This window comes from Vanellus vanellus (genome assembly GCF_965231255.1).
Source record: "Vanellus vanellus genome assembly, chromosome: 6".
Lineage (NCBI taxonomy): Eukaryota > Metazoa > Chordata > Aves > Charadriiformes > Charadriidae > Vanellus > Vanellus vanellus.
The window spans coordinates 26,240,374-26,255,442 of record NC_138911.1 but is presented as its reverse complement, the minus strand read 5'-3'; the positions used below and the strand labels follow the sequence as shown (position 1 = coordinate 26,255,442).

Genomic DNA, 15,069 nt, shown 5'->3' with positions numbered 1-15,069 from the left:
GAAAAAAATCATATTAACATTAGTCAAAAACTCTTGAAAAAGCAAAAGTAGAGTTTATCTTGCAACAGTACCCCAAAACAAGGACTGCTTCAGCAGCCTCACAGGATTAGCAAGGAGTATAGATACTCATCTGGTTTAATTATAGCTCCCAAACAGACCTTGGACCTACTACCACCTCATGCAGTGACTCATCTTTAAGATGTCAAGAACTATGCACCACCTCACAAAACTCTCCAAATACTCTCTCTTGGACCACCGTCTGCTTATTTATATACCTTAAGCCTCAATTTTGTAGCATCCGAACTTTTCAAGTCCTTCCTCATGTAAGACCCACGGCCCCATAAATCCAGTAGCTTCTGTTCCCAGAGCAGTTGTGTCTGTTTTCCTGTAGCCTGGTGAGAACAGACAGGACTCAAGATAATTAAATAAAAACACAGGAACTGCATTATTTATTTTAAAAGAAAACGTGTCTTCTAGGAAGAAAGTCCTTTATTTGGGCAAATCTGTAAGCTGTTTATCAGCTTAAACTCATTATCTGCCCATATGGTCTTAGCACTGTGGTTTAAAAAAAAAAACGGGCATGCACTAGCTGATGAAATGTCATCTACCCTTATGCCAGAAACTAGTATTTTTTCATTGACGTCAAATTAGGATCCTTGCCACGAGTGAAGGGCTACCATAAGGATAGTCATAATATTTTAATTATGAAGGATCTTGCAGAAGGCAGCAAGGAAGGCAGGGGCAAAGCAGGAAAACCCATTCACAAAAAGACGAAGTCACTTAATTCACTTTTTTCCTCCTTTGCTCTAATTCTTTTTGTTTGGGGAGGTGGAGTTGGAAGAGAGCAACCTAACTTAAAAGGAAAAAAAAAAAAAAGGCAAGAGGATGAGATGCTAGAGAGGATGAGATGCTAAACACACATCAAAGCATGAGATGGCCGTGCTTCAACTGCCTACAGTATTCAACCTGGGATGGATTAAGACTAGATAAAAGGTGCTAGGAGGGAAAATACTACCCCTACAGCAGCGCAGACCCACTCCCTCACTTGCTCAGCCCTGATGCTGAGAGAACGCCAAGATCCCAGGCAGCACTGCCATGCTGAAAGCGGCAAGCGCACATGATAGACCTAGGTTTACAGAAACCCCAATTTGTCCACCATCATCTGCTGTCGGGAACCAGCTCCACACAGTGAGGTGGTTTGAAGCCTTTCCCGCTCCCCCGTCGAGCCGCTGCAGCGGAGCAGGAGCTGCGTTTATTGATTCTGTGAGTCACAATTAGCCACGGGACACAGGACCAAAGGTTTAGCACAGGACATTAAACCTGACTGTCTGAGCTGTCAACTTGGTTATTCCAAGAAGAGAGAAACAAATTGAAGTCACAGTAACAGATGTTACTCATGTTTTATGAACTGCAATATTATTCCCGATTACAGATACAGTTTCTGCATTTTAAAGCAGACCTGCAATGCTGGGTGTATGAAATTATTTGAATTAAACACCACACAGGCAACTTGGCAAAGGACTTAAGGATAGCTCAGCATTTTCATACGCACACAATGATTCCCGTTTCCCTTTTGCCCAGCCCCACCCTGAGAAGTATAATACATGCTAAAGCAGCCAAAAAATGAGATCACGCCAGGATAGAGTCATTCGTTGCCCTCAGCTGAGGCGAGGATGCAAACACTCGGACCCCATTTCTCTTTTGTGAAAAAACACACTCAGCCTCTTCTTGTTTTCCACTGTGGGGAAATTAAGTTGCTGGGATCCGTTCTAAGTTTGAACCCAGCCTGGAAACGGAAGACTGGTGTTCTTCCCAGGATGTCTTATCCTTACACCCCCGGGGGGGGGGGAAGGGAGGTGAAGGGATTTCCCCGTAATTTACAAAGGAAATCTAAAACACCCTGTGAGCGAAAGCCACCCCCAACTTCATTTCGCTCCCCCGTACCTAGGAGCGAAGCGGAGGCTCTGCTGGAAGAGCGGCGCTGACACCGCACGGCAAGAAAGCCCTCTCGTGGAAACCGCCAGCATCACCCACCCGAGCCCTCCCTCCCTGGGAGCCGGCCCCGGCCCGGTGCATCCTCCCCCGGCTCCCGCCGCGGCCCCCCACCCTCGGGGCTGCGGACCGATGGTTCACCTCCATCTGTCCCTTTCCCAAGGAATAACAACTGCCCGTTCACCTGCATCTCTCACGGGTTTAAGCCCACCGCAACTTGGGGAGGCTAAGCGATTTGTGGGAAAGGTCTGCTTTGCAGAAAGGGTGGGACAATCGGTAGGAATTTTATCTTGATTTTGCTGGCAGTCCGGCATATGTCAGAAAAGTTAAAGCTCTTCCTTTCCTCTTCTCACCCCCCCACCCCAAATTCATGGTAACTGTGTTGCATGGTATTTTAGCTTACGCCAACAAAAGCTGTACCTCGGCCACAACAAATACAGAAACATTAACTGCTTTCCAGGGAGGGTCAAACATTTGAATCATTTTAACATACTATACAAATATTTCAGTGAAAGCAGATGATAAAGAAGTGCATCTGCACATTATGCTACACAGTCAAATTCAGAATATTCCCCCCAAATTATGAAAAAGACAAAGAACGCACCTATTTCTCCCAATGACATCCCTAACATTTGCTCTCAGTTTGTATACTTTTGAGACAGAACAACTGCTGCTCCTTACAAACCCACTGAATACCAAAGCAATCATTTTACTGGTAGAATCTATTAAACACTTGGAGACATCCTGTTGCATTAAGACAACTCTTTAATAACTCCACACACTTTTTCCCCACTAGTAAAAATCCAGGGCAAGCCTGTGCTCTCAATTTGCGTATACCCAGCCAGGCACACAGCCATCTCCAGCACACTTCTGCCCAAGTAGCTTTGGTAGCCACTGGCTATTCAGTGAAATACGTGCCTAGAGTCTATTAATTGTGTTCAAATTTTCTCTTATTATAGAAATACAAGCAGTAATCAGGCTGAGCCTACTAATTGCTGAGAGGAGTGCTAGAGAAAAAAAAAAGAAATTACAATTACCAGACTTCACAGAAAACCACCCAAGTACAATGCATCTGAAAACACTGCCTACTCGCTCACTCCAACATTTAAATACAAAAGTTATGATAAAACTTTAAGTGCCCAGCCGTACAGTTTATAAACCCCACACATCTCGGTGGGGTGGTACCTCACTAACGCATTGTTGCGGCTATAAATCTCTATTAGAAAGGGGGGACTGACCCCGGGTGGCGTGACTGCAGTTTGCCCACCAGCGAAGTGTGAAAGAGAAAATTCCTGCCGGCCTGGGCTGAACTCAGAAACACGGGTAACTCTCCCACCTTCCTCACCCAAACTTCAGGGGTGACGGCACACCCCCAAAACGCTACGACGGCACCGGCAGAGCGCCCCAGGCACAGCCTCCCGACGCCCAGCGGTTCCTCCGCTTGCCGGAGCGGGGTGGGGGGCTGAGGCACGGGGGAATTAAAATCCCGAAATGCTGAGGGCGGGCTCCGAGACTCCGGAGACGCTCCCGGGTACCAACCACGAGAGGCTCCCCGGGGCCCGACCCCGGCGCGGTGTTACCAGCGGGGGCGAGTTCAGCTGGCTCGGGCTGCCCGGGAGCCCCCCCGCCAGCTCCCTTACCGGCCTTGCTGCCGGGCGGGATGGCATTTGAGCCCCCAGAAACTTGCACGCCCAGCACCCCGGGGAGCCACGGCGCTACCGTGTCTCCCGGGGGAAATAAGGCGGCGGCGGGGGCGGGGGGAGCCGAACCCCCTCCCGCGGCTGCCCCCGGCCGGGCATCCCCGCGCGTCCCGGGGCGGCGGCAGGGCGGCGTGGTGCCAAGCCGCAACCGGCACCCCCGGCAAGGGGACGGGACCCTCGGCAGGGCTGGCGGCGCACAGCCGGGGCACGGAGAAGCGAACCCCCGCTCTTTACCTGCCGGCGGCTGCAGAAGGGCTCCGGCGGCGGAGGCGGCGGCGGCTCCCCGGGGACAAGACCAAGCTGGCGGCGGGCGGGCGGGCGGCTCCCGGCGGCGCTGGGCTCCCACTGCCGTGCGCTCCCCGTGCCCGGCAGCAGCGGAGCGCCAGAGCCGCCAGCGCAGCCGGCTCCACCTCCCGGCCGTGCCCCCTTCTCCGCCCCCGCCCGGACCGGCACGGCACGGCACGGCACGGCACAGCCCGGTCCGGCCCCGCCCGCTCGCCCCGGCCCGGCCCCGGCGGCGGGGAGCGCCCCTTCCCCTACTCCGCCGCCCCCCTCTCCTCCCGCCCGCCGCCTGCCCCGCTCGGGCTGCCCCGTCCCTCGCCACAAAACTTCCCCGGTGCCCTCAGCCGGAGTCGCCAAAAGCAGCCCGGCGACTCGGCTCTTGCGTACCGTGCCCCGGCTCGGAGGTGCGGAGCTGGCCCAGGGTTAGTCCCCCCCTCCCCCCCCAGCGACCCTCCCCCGCCGAGGGGTGAGTCCGGAGCCCGCCGAGCTCGCAGGAGGCAGCGAAGGGAGGAGAGGTGCCTACTCCCCGTCCCCAGGGTGCCCCCGTAACGCCCAATGGGCTTCTGATGCACCCGGGATAATCCCTGGGATGCGAAAGAAAGAGACCAGGAAGGCGGGAGGTCACTTTTTGACCGGTATCTTGGCGAGAAGAGCTGCCTAAATGTGTTCGGAGATCTGTCAGAGAAACTTCAAACAAAGAACGACACTGCGGGATTGGAAAGCCTGTCAAAAATGCATCCCAAACCGAATGAAGAGCCCATGTTTGTGAAATGGGAAAAGCCAACCCTCCTAAGCTTAGTTTCCTAAGGAAATACGGCTTGTGCAATTGTGCTCTGTGTGCATGCCAGTCACTTCTGAGCCAGTTAAACAATTCCAATTAAGTTTGACAACCACAAGTTTCAGAAAAAAATAGATAACTGTATAGAAAAGGTCATCTGTTTTGCTGTTCTTGCACAGAGGACAACTGTATCCCACGTCCAACAGACACGAGGGAATCCACAGGGAAGTTCAACTTCACTATCCCTTAGGGAAATCACACTTCACTGGTCCCGATGATCACAAAAGTACTTGGTAGGTTGGAGGGAAAGAAATCGAGGGAGGAAAAAGCATGCAGAAGTAACGCTGTTACTGTCAGTAACAACCAATAGCTCAGGAGCACGGGCGTTAGAAATTGGACATCCCGCTCACATGTAACAACAGAGACAGCACCAAAGAATTTGCAATCCCGCACGGGCCGGACCCTGCAAGTGGTCCTATGCAGAGGGGTCCTTGTGCTGATAAGAAGTCCTATTTCTTTCATGATGCTCTACAAGATGGGGGATGCGGATCTGGACCCTCAAAGCTTATTAGAAGAACAAGAGACAGCACGGATGTCTAACAGTGCAGTGCAAAGGAAAAAAAGATGCGCCAGCATCTCTGTATAAATATCTCTGCTAATGCCTCATATATCTGGTAATGAGCAGTTACAAGGCTCCCCAGGTGCAGATATTTGTTGGCGTTGGTTTTCTTTTTTTCCTAATGTGATATAAAAATGAGGACATACACATAGAATTTAACAGTTACGGTCCCAAATCCATTTCTGTGTAACAGCAAAACTAGATTACACGACTAGATCATATTTGCAACGTATGTTTTGTTATAGTCTATTGCTTAAGACAGGCAATCATTTCAAGGTCTGATATTTTCTTGTAATGTCTGGGCCCGTGTTTTTCCATTTCTGTTTCACTATTCATTTATTTGTGTCACAGCATGAGCCTACCTCTCCTTGGTCTTTGCGGCAGAGTAGGGGATTTCCATTTCTTTATTAGACACAGTTTGACACGAGGTAATAGCCTTGTTCCTCATTTGATTCCTTTGCAAAGGACTCAGAGTGCTATTTTCCAGGAGGCTGGGCTTGTCATACCCCTTGAGCAGCAGATCATGGCTCTTTCAGGCGGAGATTACATTTGCGCTCTGCGGACCTGTCAAACTGGGCTCCATTGGTCCCCCCTCTGCACTCCCTCGTAACAATCACACATTTACCCCCTCAAAGGACCATTTCAGGACCCCACACTCCAGGCAATTTTGCTGTCTCCCTGGTGAATAAACCACAAAAATGTGTGTGTACCTGTCTAGCGGCCCGACTCCTACCCCTGTTTTGTGGCCTAACGCACAGATCTCATGCAGAGGGTTTCTAGGAAACTGAGTCGGCTTACTCCTGCCCAAAACACCACAGTCGTAAACAGCTCCAGATTCTATAGGCAAGATCCCTTCCTCATCAGGGACACGCCTGGCATTTTTCCAACAACTGCCCCCTCCCTCTCCCCTCCCCCCCCCCCCTCCAGTGACATCATTATTCTGATATTTTGGAAAAAAAGTACATGGCAATGTATCCTAAGACTTATATGTGTTTTCTGTTTTCCATCCTGATTCTATGAAGCTGTTTTGTAAATGAACAAAAGTCAACTATATGTGACCCCAGCTTTCAAATCTTCCACATGCTCGCATAGACACAATAGTGCTCTTACATGCTCAACTGTGCAATTTAAGGGGCCACTATTGAAAATGAGCTTCCCGAGTTTATAGTGCTTTCGCCGTCATGAAGGAACCGCTTTGTGAATCCCAGCCAGCACTGAATTGAGTTTTGCATTTAAAGCTGGGTTTACATTCTTTGTTATGTGTAAAGGATATAGTACATCTTCTGTGAACTTACAGCGTAATAGCGACCTTGGATAAAACCAGTTTTACCACAGATAAGCTTGCGAGAGGGCTGGTTTACTTGTTTTCTGAAAAATACATTACTGAAATGAAATCAGATCGAGGAAACAGTTCCATGGTTTAGACCAAAACACCGAAGCCACTTTCTCCTGTTTCAGAAGTGCCTGGAGCTGCAGCCCTCCCACTGTCAGAAGGGTCTGCCCCTTCAACGTTACATCATGTGTATCGTAATCCAAATAGTCTCCCCGTTACACTTCTGACAGGCTTGAGTTTTCAGAAACAGAAACGGCAATGTTGGGAGGCCATGAACAAATCGGGGCAGGTTCCTCCCTGGTGTAACTGTATGGATTTTGGACCTGTATGGAGAATTGAATTTCACTCCATACAGCTAACCCATTACTTACCAACACTTTCCTGTCTGTGCTTCACGTCTTAGTTCTCAACTTCACAGTTTCCCTGTTGCTTCCTTCCTTGGCCTCCCCACCTTTCCTCCCGCTTCCTCTGCCTTCAGACTGCTCCCTTTCTTCTCCTATTATTCTCTCTCAGGAGTGCTACTGACGTCTTTCCCAATTTGCCGTGAAGGCAGATAAAGCAGGAATCCAACCACGATCCAGCTTGGCTGTGGTTCCTAGGGCTGGACGGCACAGCCCAGCTCGTTGCCTAGGCAGATGGGCAGAAGGAAACTCTCTGGCATCTGCATGCTGGAACCTGAGTACCGCTCTGTTTCCAGCTAACCGTGGCACATTCCAGCAGCAATCTGCGCTCGGTGGAAATCACGCAGTGTTATTAACTCTGCCACGAGACTGAACGGCACTTCTGAGAGTGCAAAACAAACAAGGTCTTAGCCACAAAGAGCTTAAGATGACAAACTGACTGTCTGAACCTGATCACCTGCTCCCAGATAAAGACAGCAAAGTAAGCGATCTTGTTTTCCCGAAATGTCAAGCACTTGTAGTGCTGACTGAAGTTACACGGATCAGTATGCTCTCTCATCTGCTATCAGACTGCCTTCCCAGGGCCCCTTCCATCAGGCCTGGGAAAACAGCATGAGGGGGCAGTTGATGTACTGGTAGCGAGAGGTTTGTTCAAGCTTCATTATTAAAATCATAATTAAAACCTTGCCAGTGTATTTTTCAACCCAGTTTTGCTTTCCCAGGCTCAGCTGGGAAAACTGAAGCCAAATTGTTTATGAGTTGGTTTCTTTGTCAATATCAGCTTTTCCCAATCATTTTCATCCAAGCAACAACTAACATTTTGCAGAAAAAAAAAATCATCACAGGCCCTCGTGCAGCTTTGCCAAGGTAGTTTTGTTTTTTTCTTTTTTTTTTTTTTTTAAACAAGAACTAAGCTGAATATTCATTTACAGATTTATTTTTCCCAACTTTGTTTTCAGGTTTACTTGATCACGTGGTAACTTGCATGTATGTTTTTCTGAAGCTACAAAGCATGTTTTGTCATCATTTCACATATGACCTTCTCATGTCTCTCAGACCCACAGACCACAAGACTCGAAGCAGGCTTCTAGGGCAAAAGGACATGTTCTTCTTAAGATTATGCAATCCACGAACAACGTTTGGTGCTCTCTGAGATGCTCAAATAGGTAGACATAATTTTCCTAAATGCTTTCCTGCCTGCCTCCCTCCTTCCTTGGCTTTGAAGTCGCAAGACTACACAAAGGAACTGGCAGTGGTGCCTAAAACCAGAACTCCAGAAGCAATGATTGAATGAACCCTTGAACTCTGCCCAGAAAAAATCTCAATTAAGAGAATTCTTTGTAATAATTTTAATATTCAGCATTGAAGGGATGCTTTTAAAACAAAATGAACGTATTTAAGATGATAGCCATCTCCACTGCCAACAATAGGTAAAGTTGTGTATTACTGAACTGAAAAAAAAAAAACAAAACAGAAAATGTCCTGTCCACTGTTTACTTTTTCTTCTTAAGTTTCCTAAAATGGAGCTTATGCCAAAACCCCATCATTTCCAACTGCACATCCTTTGAGAAGGAACATTCATATTTCCTCTGAAGTTTGTAGATGTAATTTTTCTGTACTTTTTGAACCCTACACAGCAACAAACTTTGTTTCCCACATTTTTTTTTAGTCGTTTTCACTAAGGACAAGCAAAATGGAGGGCCCCTTTGTACCAGAAACCTTGCACTATCCCTTTCCCCTACACGTTTAAATCTGACAAGAGAGACAAGTACAGCAGAACAGTTATCCCCATTTACAAAGAGGAAATTGAGGCACAAAGAATGAATGCTGAAGAAGTACTAGAGTCTGTGGCAGCTCCGGGACATGAGCTAGGAGATCCTGGATCCCAGACAAGTGCCTTAGTCATCCAAATATCTATCCTCAAATGTTTTGATGCTTCTTGGCATTTGCCTTTCTCTTATAACACAAAGGGAGGAGGCTCAAATGCACTTTTAAAACTCCAGCTGATGCTAAAATCCTGAAGCTATTTTTATTCTCATAAGATTTTACACAGCACCTTTCTCTCTTTTTTTTTTTTTTAAAAAAAGGAAAGCTAACAAACATAGATTCAGGGTTTATTGTTCCTTGAGATGTTCCAATTAAATAATACTCTATTGGACGGTTAGAGTTCGTCATGATTTTTCTGACAAAGATATGGTACGTAGTCCACAGAGAAAAGCAGTCACTGCCGGGGGCAGATGGAAGTGTTGAAAACTTCACTTCTGACAACATTTAGATGGTCACCCTGCAATTTGTTTCAACACAACTGGCTGTGTTGCCATAACTTGTAAAACATCTGCTAAAAACATACGGAATCCTCCTGGGGGGATGTAAGTTGATGCCATTCATCAAACTATTTCACTGCTTCCCTTCTCCCCAAATGACTCCCTCCAGAGAGCCAAGTGAAGCAAAGGATTCTAATGCCTGTACGTAGAAAGGGATACCCAGCCAGAAAAGTGGTGATTGCTCCCTTTGAACCTGGGAGAAGGTCCTATCCAAGCAAATTCTTCTGAAGCACATGGTTAAAAGCAAAACAGCACATCATCAGAACTCCAAATCAGCCATCCCGCTAGGCCGTTAGGTAAAAGGAGGTAGCATGGGTGTCCTATGGCAAAACTGTTCCCCGTTCTGCAGGAGCTGGTTTACGTGGGCGCTACCAGGTTAGCTGGGAGATTGCTAAAATTATGACCTAAAGGAGGGACCTGAAATTTTTCCTGGTGTCACATAAAATAGAATTTTATTAAATCCAGAAAGTTGGACTGTCTGCTGTCTAAACACTGGGGTAAACACTCACGGCTGTGTAAAACCACCGCAAGAAGGCTGTAAAATGCAACCTCAGTGTCAATGACTTGGAGCATTATGCCTGGCGCTCAGTTTGCATAGTGTAAAGGTTGCTGGACGTCACACGTGATCCCAGAATTTGTCATGATCCAATCCAGTGCCCTAAGTGGGGTGTAGCTTTTGACATCTGGACCAATCTCCCGTGACAGATGGAGATGTCGTATCCTAGCAAGTCCATGAAGCAATGAGTGGATGGTGAGGCTACTATAACCTCCTTGGGATAGGTGTCGAAAAATACACAGCTTTCTTTTGTTCCCAGAAGCTTCTCTGTTTTTTCTCAGTTACGCTACTTCCTTTAATAAAAGATAGTACTTCTCTGCAGACCTCTTTTCACTTGTCATTCATCTCCTTTCCAAGAATACACACAGTCAGGGCAGAAACAAAACCTGCACAAGTTTTCCTTCTTTTTCTCAGTCTCAAGAGTCCTTCTGTGCATGCGTGCGAGAGGCAGCCCTGCTCTTTTGTCAACAAAAGGGAACTTGTGAGTGAATAGAGCATCCATGCTGGGTATAGGAGCTGTGGAATTGCTGAATGCTGCGCGGTGGGATTGAGGCAGACTTGGTGCTAGGTTAAGATAAGTTATTTTAAAAAATGTAGTAATGAAGTGAATGGTCCTTGCGAACCCTTCAGCAGGCACTAATTAATCAGCCTCCCATTTTTACAAGTGAGAGCAAATGAATGCCAGGAATATGCAGTGATTTCCCCAAGTGAGCATCAGGATTAGAATTTAGGGCTCCTAACCTGTGATCAAACCACATGATTGCACCTCTATCAGCTACTTAAGACATGAGATTTCTTTACCTGAAGATGAAAACCCTTTCACTGGCTGGACACTCGTTAGTTGGAATGACTGTTGTACAAATACGGTTATATTTCAGCTTAAAAATAGGGATTCTTGTAGGCCACTGTGGAACACAGGTTGGAACTATGCGAGTCCCTTATCTGACTGATTCCTGCTGTGAATGTTTTAAACAACATTGTGAGTTACTAGCTGCTGTTTCCTATCAGGAAGAGATAAACTATGAATTTATAAGAGGTTGGAGCCAACTTCACCCCTGGTTTGACTAGACTGATTTCAATGAAATAATGCCAAGGACACATTCCCTAAGCTAAGTAGCCCTTAGCCACCTACTGAGATTAACTTATTGTACATACATCACAAAAGCTTACGAAGCAAGAGAAAAGAAAAAAAAAAAAAGAATGTCCTCGTTTCCTGTTTTTCTGAACTACCCACAGAGAAGGATCCAGAATGTAGATTCTGTTTGAAAGATCCCCAAGACACCCTTCCACTTGACTGGATCCAGCAAACCCTTGAAACCTGATGAGTATGGAAAGCCTGGCAAGGAGCCTGAAGCTTCCCGCTCCCCCCTCTTGTCATAACCAGCCCCTTTGCACAAAGCTTTTCATGACACATTTTGGCGCTTGTGATCTTATCTGTGATAACAAATTGCAGAAGTGGTTGTGACAGTTAAAGACATTAAGAAGAAAATGTTAACTGGACTTTTCTGAAATCATGAAAAGTACAGCTGAGTCAAGACTAAGGATTTTAGAGGGGAATAGGGGTTTGCCCAAACCACTTCTGCAGCACTGTTTTTAAGACAGTTTCAATTGCTGTAGTAGAGGTGCAGAGGGGAAGAAGCTGTGCAAGCCCTCAGGTTAGCTCCTTCTGTGCAGTCTCTAGTCCAGTCTGTACATTTCCATCTTCCTCCTCAGCTCACGTCTCACAGCCTCCCTCCTGCTTTCATCTCCTCTTCTTTTCTCTAGGCTCATTTTTCTCTCACTGTCTTCACTCCTGTTGCGTTCTCTGTAGGACTTTCAGTCTAATTCTTTACTTTCCCCCGTGTATCCCTGTGATAACTCCTCCCTCCCTCCCTCCCTATCAGGTCTCTATGTTGTCTTCCAGGTGATCTTATTTCAGTTCCACAGATAAAGACACAAAGCAGTGAGTAAGGAAAGGACATTCAGAGACAAATAGAAGGGGCTTTTCTCTTTAACCTGACAGAATGGCGGCAAATACCTCTGTCGTAAGCAGAAGCAATGGCATGTTAGAAAGGATGAGAATGGAAACTCTGGCTTTGATGGAAACAGCCACTGAAATGAAGCAATAGTTTTTGGGAAGCCCAGGGTATTGATAGAGCAGCTGGTCTCCTTCCAACTGGGATTCACTGTGTTCCAGGGCTATAATCAGGCAAATAGAGAATTTGCCAACCAAGGCTTTATTCAACGTGCCAGGGAGCAGCCGTCCTTTCACCTGAGCTAGAAATGCATTCACTAATGTGCAGTATGTGCACGAGTCAGTAAAGAGCCTTCACCCTTCATCAGTCAGACAAGTGCAGTTGCGTGTGCAGCAGGACCAGCAGAGGCAAGGGGATGGCAAGCTATTAAGAATGAAGCCTAATGGCCCCTTGAGAGCATTGGGAGTGGGGAAATAAAATAAAATTAAAAAAACCCTTCACCTGAATTTTAATCACACCCAAGGGAAGACATGAGATTTAATACAAAACATTACACAGCTGCTTTGCTACACGAGATTAACTTCGTGTAACAGGATGAATAAAAATATTCCCACACCAACTTTCTGAAACATTCTGCCCTGAGGCAGTGAGAGAAATGGCACAGAATGCAGAATGAGGCAGGGAGATGAGCTAGAGATGCTTTTAAGCTCTGTGCAAGTCACCCATCCAAAGCTGGGCTCTGACACAAATCTCCTTCAGCATCTCAAATTAATAATTCATCCTTAGCTGGGCGATCATTACAAGATCTCTTTTTGTAGACAGACAGTCAGAGAGAACAAATATGAGTTAATGCCGGCTGGCAATACTGTGAATCTTTGAAAGCAACAGGCTATGACAGCACTTCTTAGGTTCTCCTAGTGCTACACTTAGAGCCTGGGCATCTGCAAAAGACTGTAAACGTGCATGTACGAGGAGTGACCCACTTCTGCATTTGGAAGTTGGAATGCCTCCCAGATGCACACATGACGTTTTGGCAACGCAGAAAGAAAGAAGTTCAAGGAAACTAGGAAAAAGAGTTCAGAAGAGGAGTGTGAACGAAAATACCAAAGCAGCAAAACATCCAGTTCTGATATCTTTGTAATCAGGCATCCAAGATGAGCTGCTGTCAAGGTCACAAGAGATCTTTGTGGTAGAAATGAGGCAACTTCCCTCAGCCACCAAGAGAAGTTGTAAGCTCACATCACAGCCTGTCAAAGTCAGCAGGGACTTAGTCATAAATTGATTTACAAGGATATCAGCTGGAGATATAACCTTTTTACTTTTCAGGCTGTAGAGTAAATGCATGTCCCTTGACAAGTAACTTTCCCTGGTAACGCCATCAACCATTTATGAAGCGAGAATGGTATGTCCTTAGTGCTCAGCATGACAGGCAGTGTGTGATTCACAAAATACACCTCCATCCATAATTAAAAATTTCTAAAATTTCTACTTCCTGTTCCTGCTGAAAATTATCAGGAACAGCCAACTGATCATTGTGCACATTTTGCTTTTATCTTTTTGGGGCAGCAGTCCAGTTAGATCCTGGAAATTAAGCAGCTTCTAGCACTGACTGGGCCTTGGAAAATAAATCCAGATCTCAACAATTGCTATGGGTCAGATGTGATTTTCTTCTTTTACGCCAGATGAGAATTCACAGCTTCAGTGTGATGCCAGCCATCGAAGTAAGAAAAACAGAGAGTTGCCGAGGACAGCAGTGTGCTGAGGGACAGCGTGCCGCCTTTTTAGTCTCTGCGGGAGCTCTGGAAAGGCAGGCTGGCGGTGGCTGGGGCTGGGGCTGTCAGGGTTATTCGGAACAGATGCAGCAGTCACTTACCTGATCTCTCTCAGGTGTCTGGCAGCAGTAATTGCAGCAATCCCAGTTCCCCGGTCCTCTCCTCTTCAGCCTGCAATTACAGTTGCACCCCTTCCCGCTACTCTTCCCTTGCCTGTGGAAAAAGCAGTCTCGCGCCAGTCCCTCATCTTGGGGGCTGAAAAATTCAACTTTGTCTATGCTGTTGAGAAGCCTTGAGTCACCCCCAGGCACTGGTGATGCTCTGCAGCTGGAGGTGTTCTGAGTGAGATGTAAATCAAGATACATGGTCATAAAGCAGCTAGTGACAAGTCTTGGAGGGAAGAAAAGGTGTTATCTTTAGTAACCAGGCCAAATGCCAGCTCCAGCTAAGATAACAGGCATTCTACTGACTTCCTGCAATTTTCCTTCAGTGAAATATTATCCTCTTTACTTCCTGCCAGAGTGTCATTTAACACCGCTTTGCCAGTCTACTGTGATTCACTCAAAGGAAGTTGCATTTCAGTAAAGACTAAAGTAACTCCGCAACATTAGAGATGCGTCCAAGCTGTGAGATTCAGAATGAGATTTATATACATATTCAAGAGGCTGCATGAATTCAGTGGGTTAGTTTAATTTTGGACAGTGAAATTAGCAATAATCCTTTATTGTAGGAAAAACCAACAAACTAGTTCAATACATGGATGACATGAGCATTCCTGTCTGTATCCAGAAAGCAGATGTTACTAAAATCGTTTCTTCAGAACAATAACAACACCCTCTTCCTATAGCACCCCGATCTTGGATTCCAGCAGCCACTAATCCTATCACCTGGAAACAACTGCTGCTCCTAGAGACTGCACTGAAGTGCTCTCCAAACAGCAGGTACCAGCCAGTTTCCACTATCTTTCATCATGATAGCTGCTGGGCCATATCTACACCAACGTTTGCTGCACATGTTGCAGTTCTGCCTCAACAAGGCTTTGCAGACACCATCAGATGATACAAATGCTTTGTCATCACATATTGCTTGAATCTAAGATAAAACTACACCAGAGCAATTCATCCCTACCTGTATATTTGCCCTGGAATACACCAGTGTACCTGAGGAACATAGCACAGCTCCCAAAATAGGCAGGAGGAACTGTTGTTTTTCTGTTCACAATGTGTTTCCTCATCAATCAGGCATGTTCATTAAAGCTTGCTTCCTTTAGCAGGATCACTATAAAGGGCAATTATGGCGGGGGAAAAGGAGTACACACTCATGACTTGCCATCTTCCAGGATTTGTCCTGGAGATTA

The 15,069-nt window shown here is 46.6% G+C and overlaps 1 protein-coding gene across 1 annotated transcript in view; it reads right to left on the bottom strand.

The window, feature by feature from the left end:
- The window catches only part of TSPAN18 (tetraspanin 18), a 136,333-nt gene extending 122,326 nt beyond the window's left edge, over window positions 1-14,007 (bottom strand). The window contains exon 1 of the mRNA XM_082485700.1: window positions 13,814-14,007. The gene's annotated coding sequence lies outside the window, so the exon portion shown is untranslated. The remainder of the gene's footprint in view (window positions 1-13,813) is intronic.
- Between the last annotated feature and the right edge of the window lie 1,062 nt (window positions 14,008-15,069).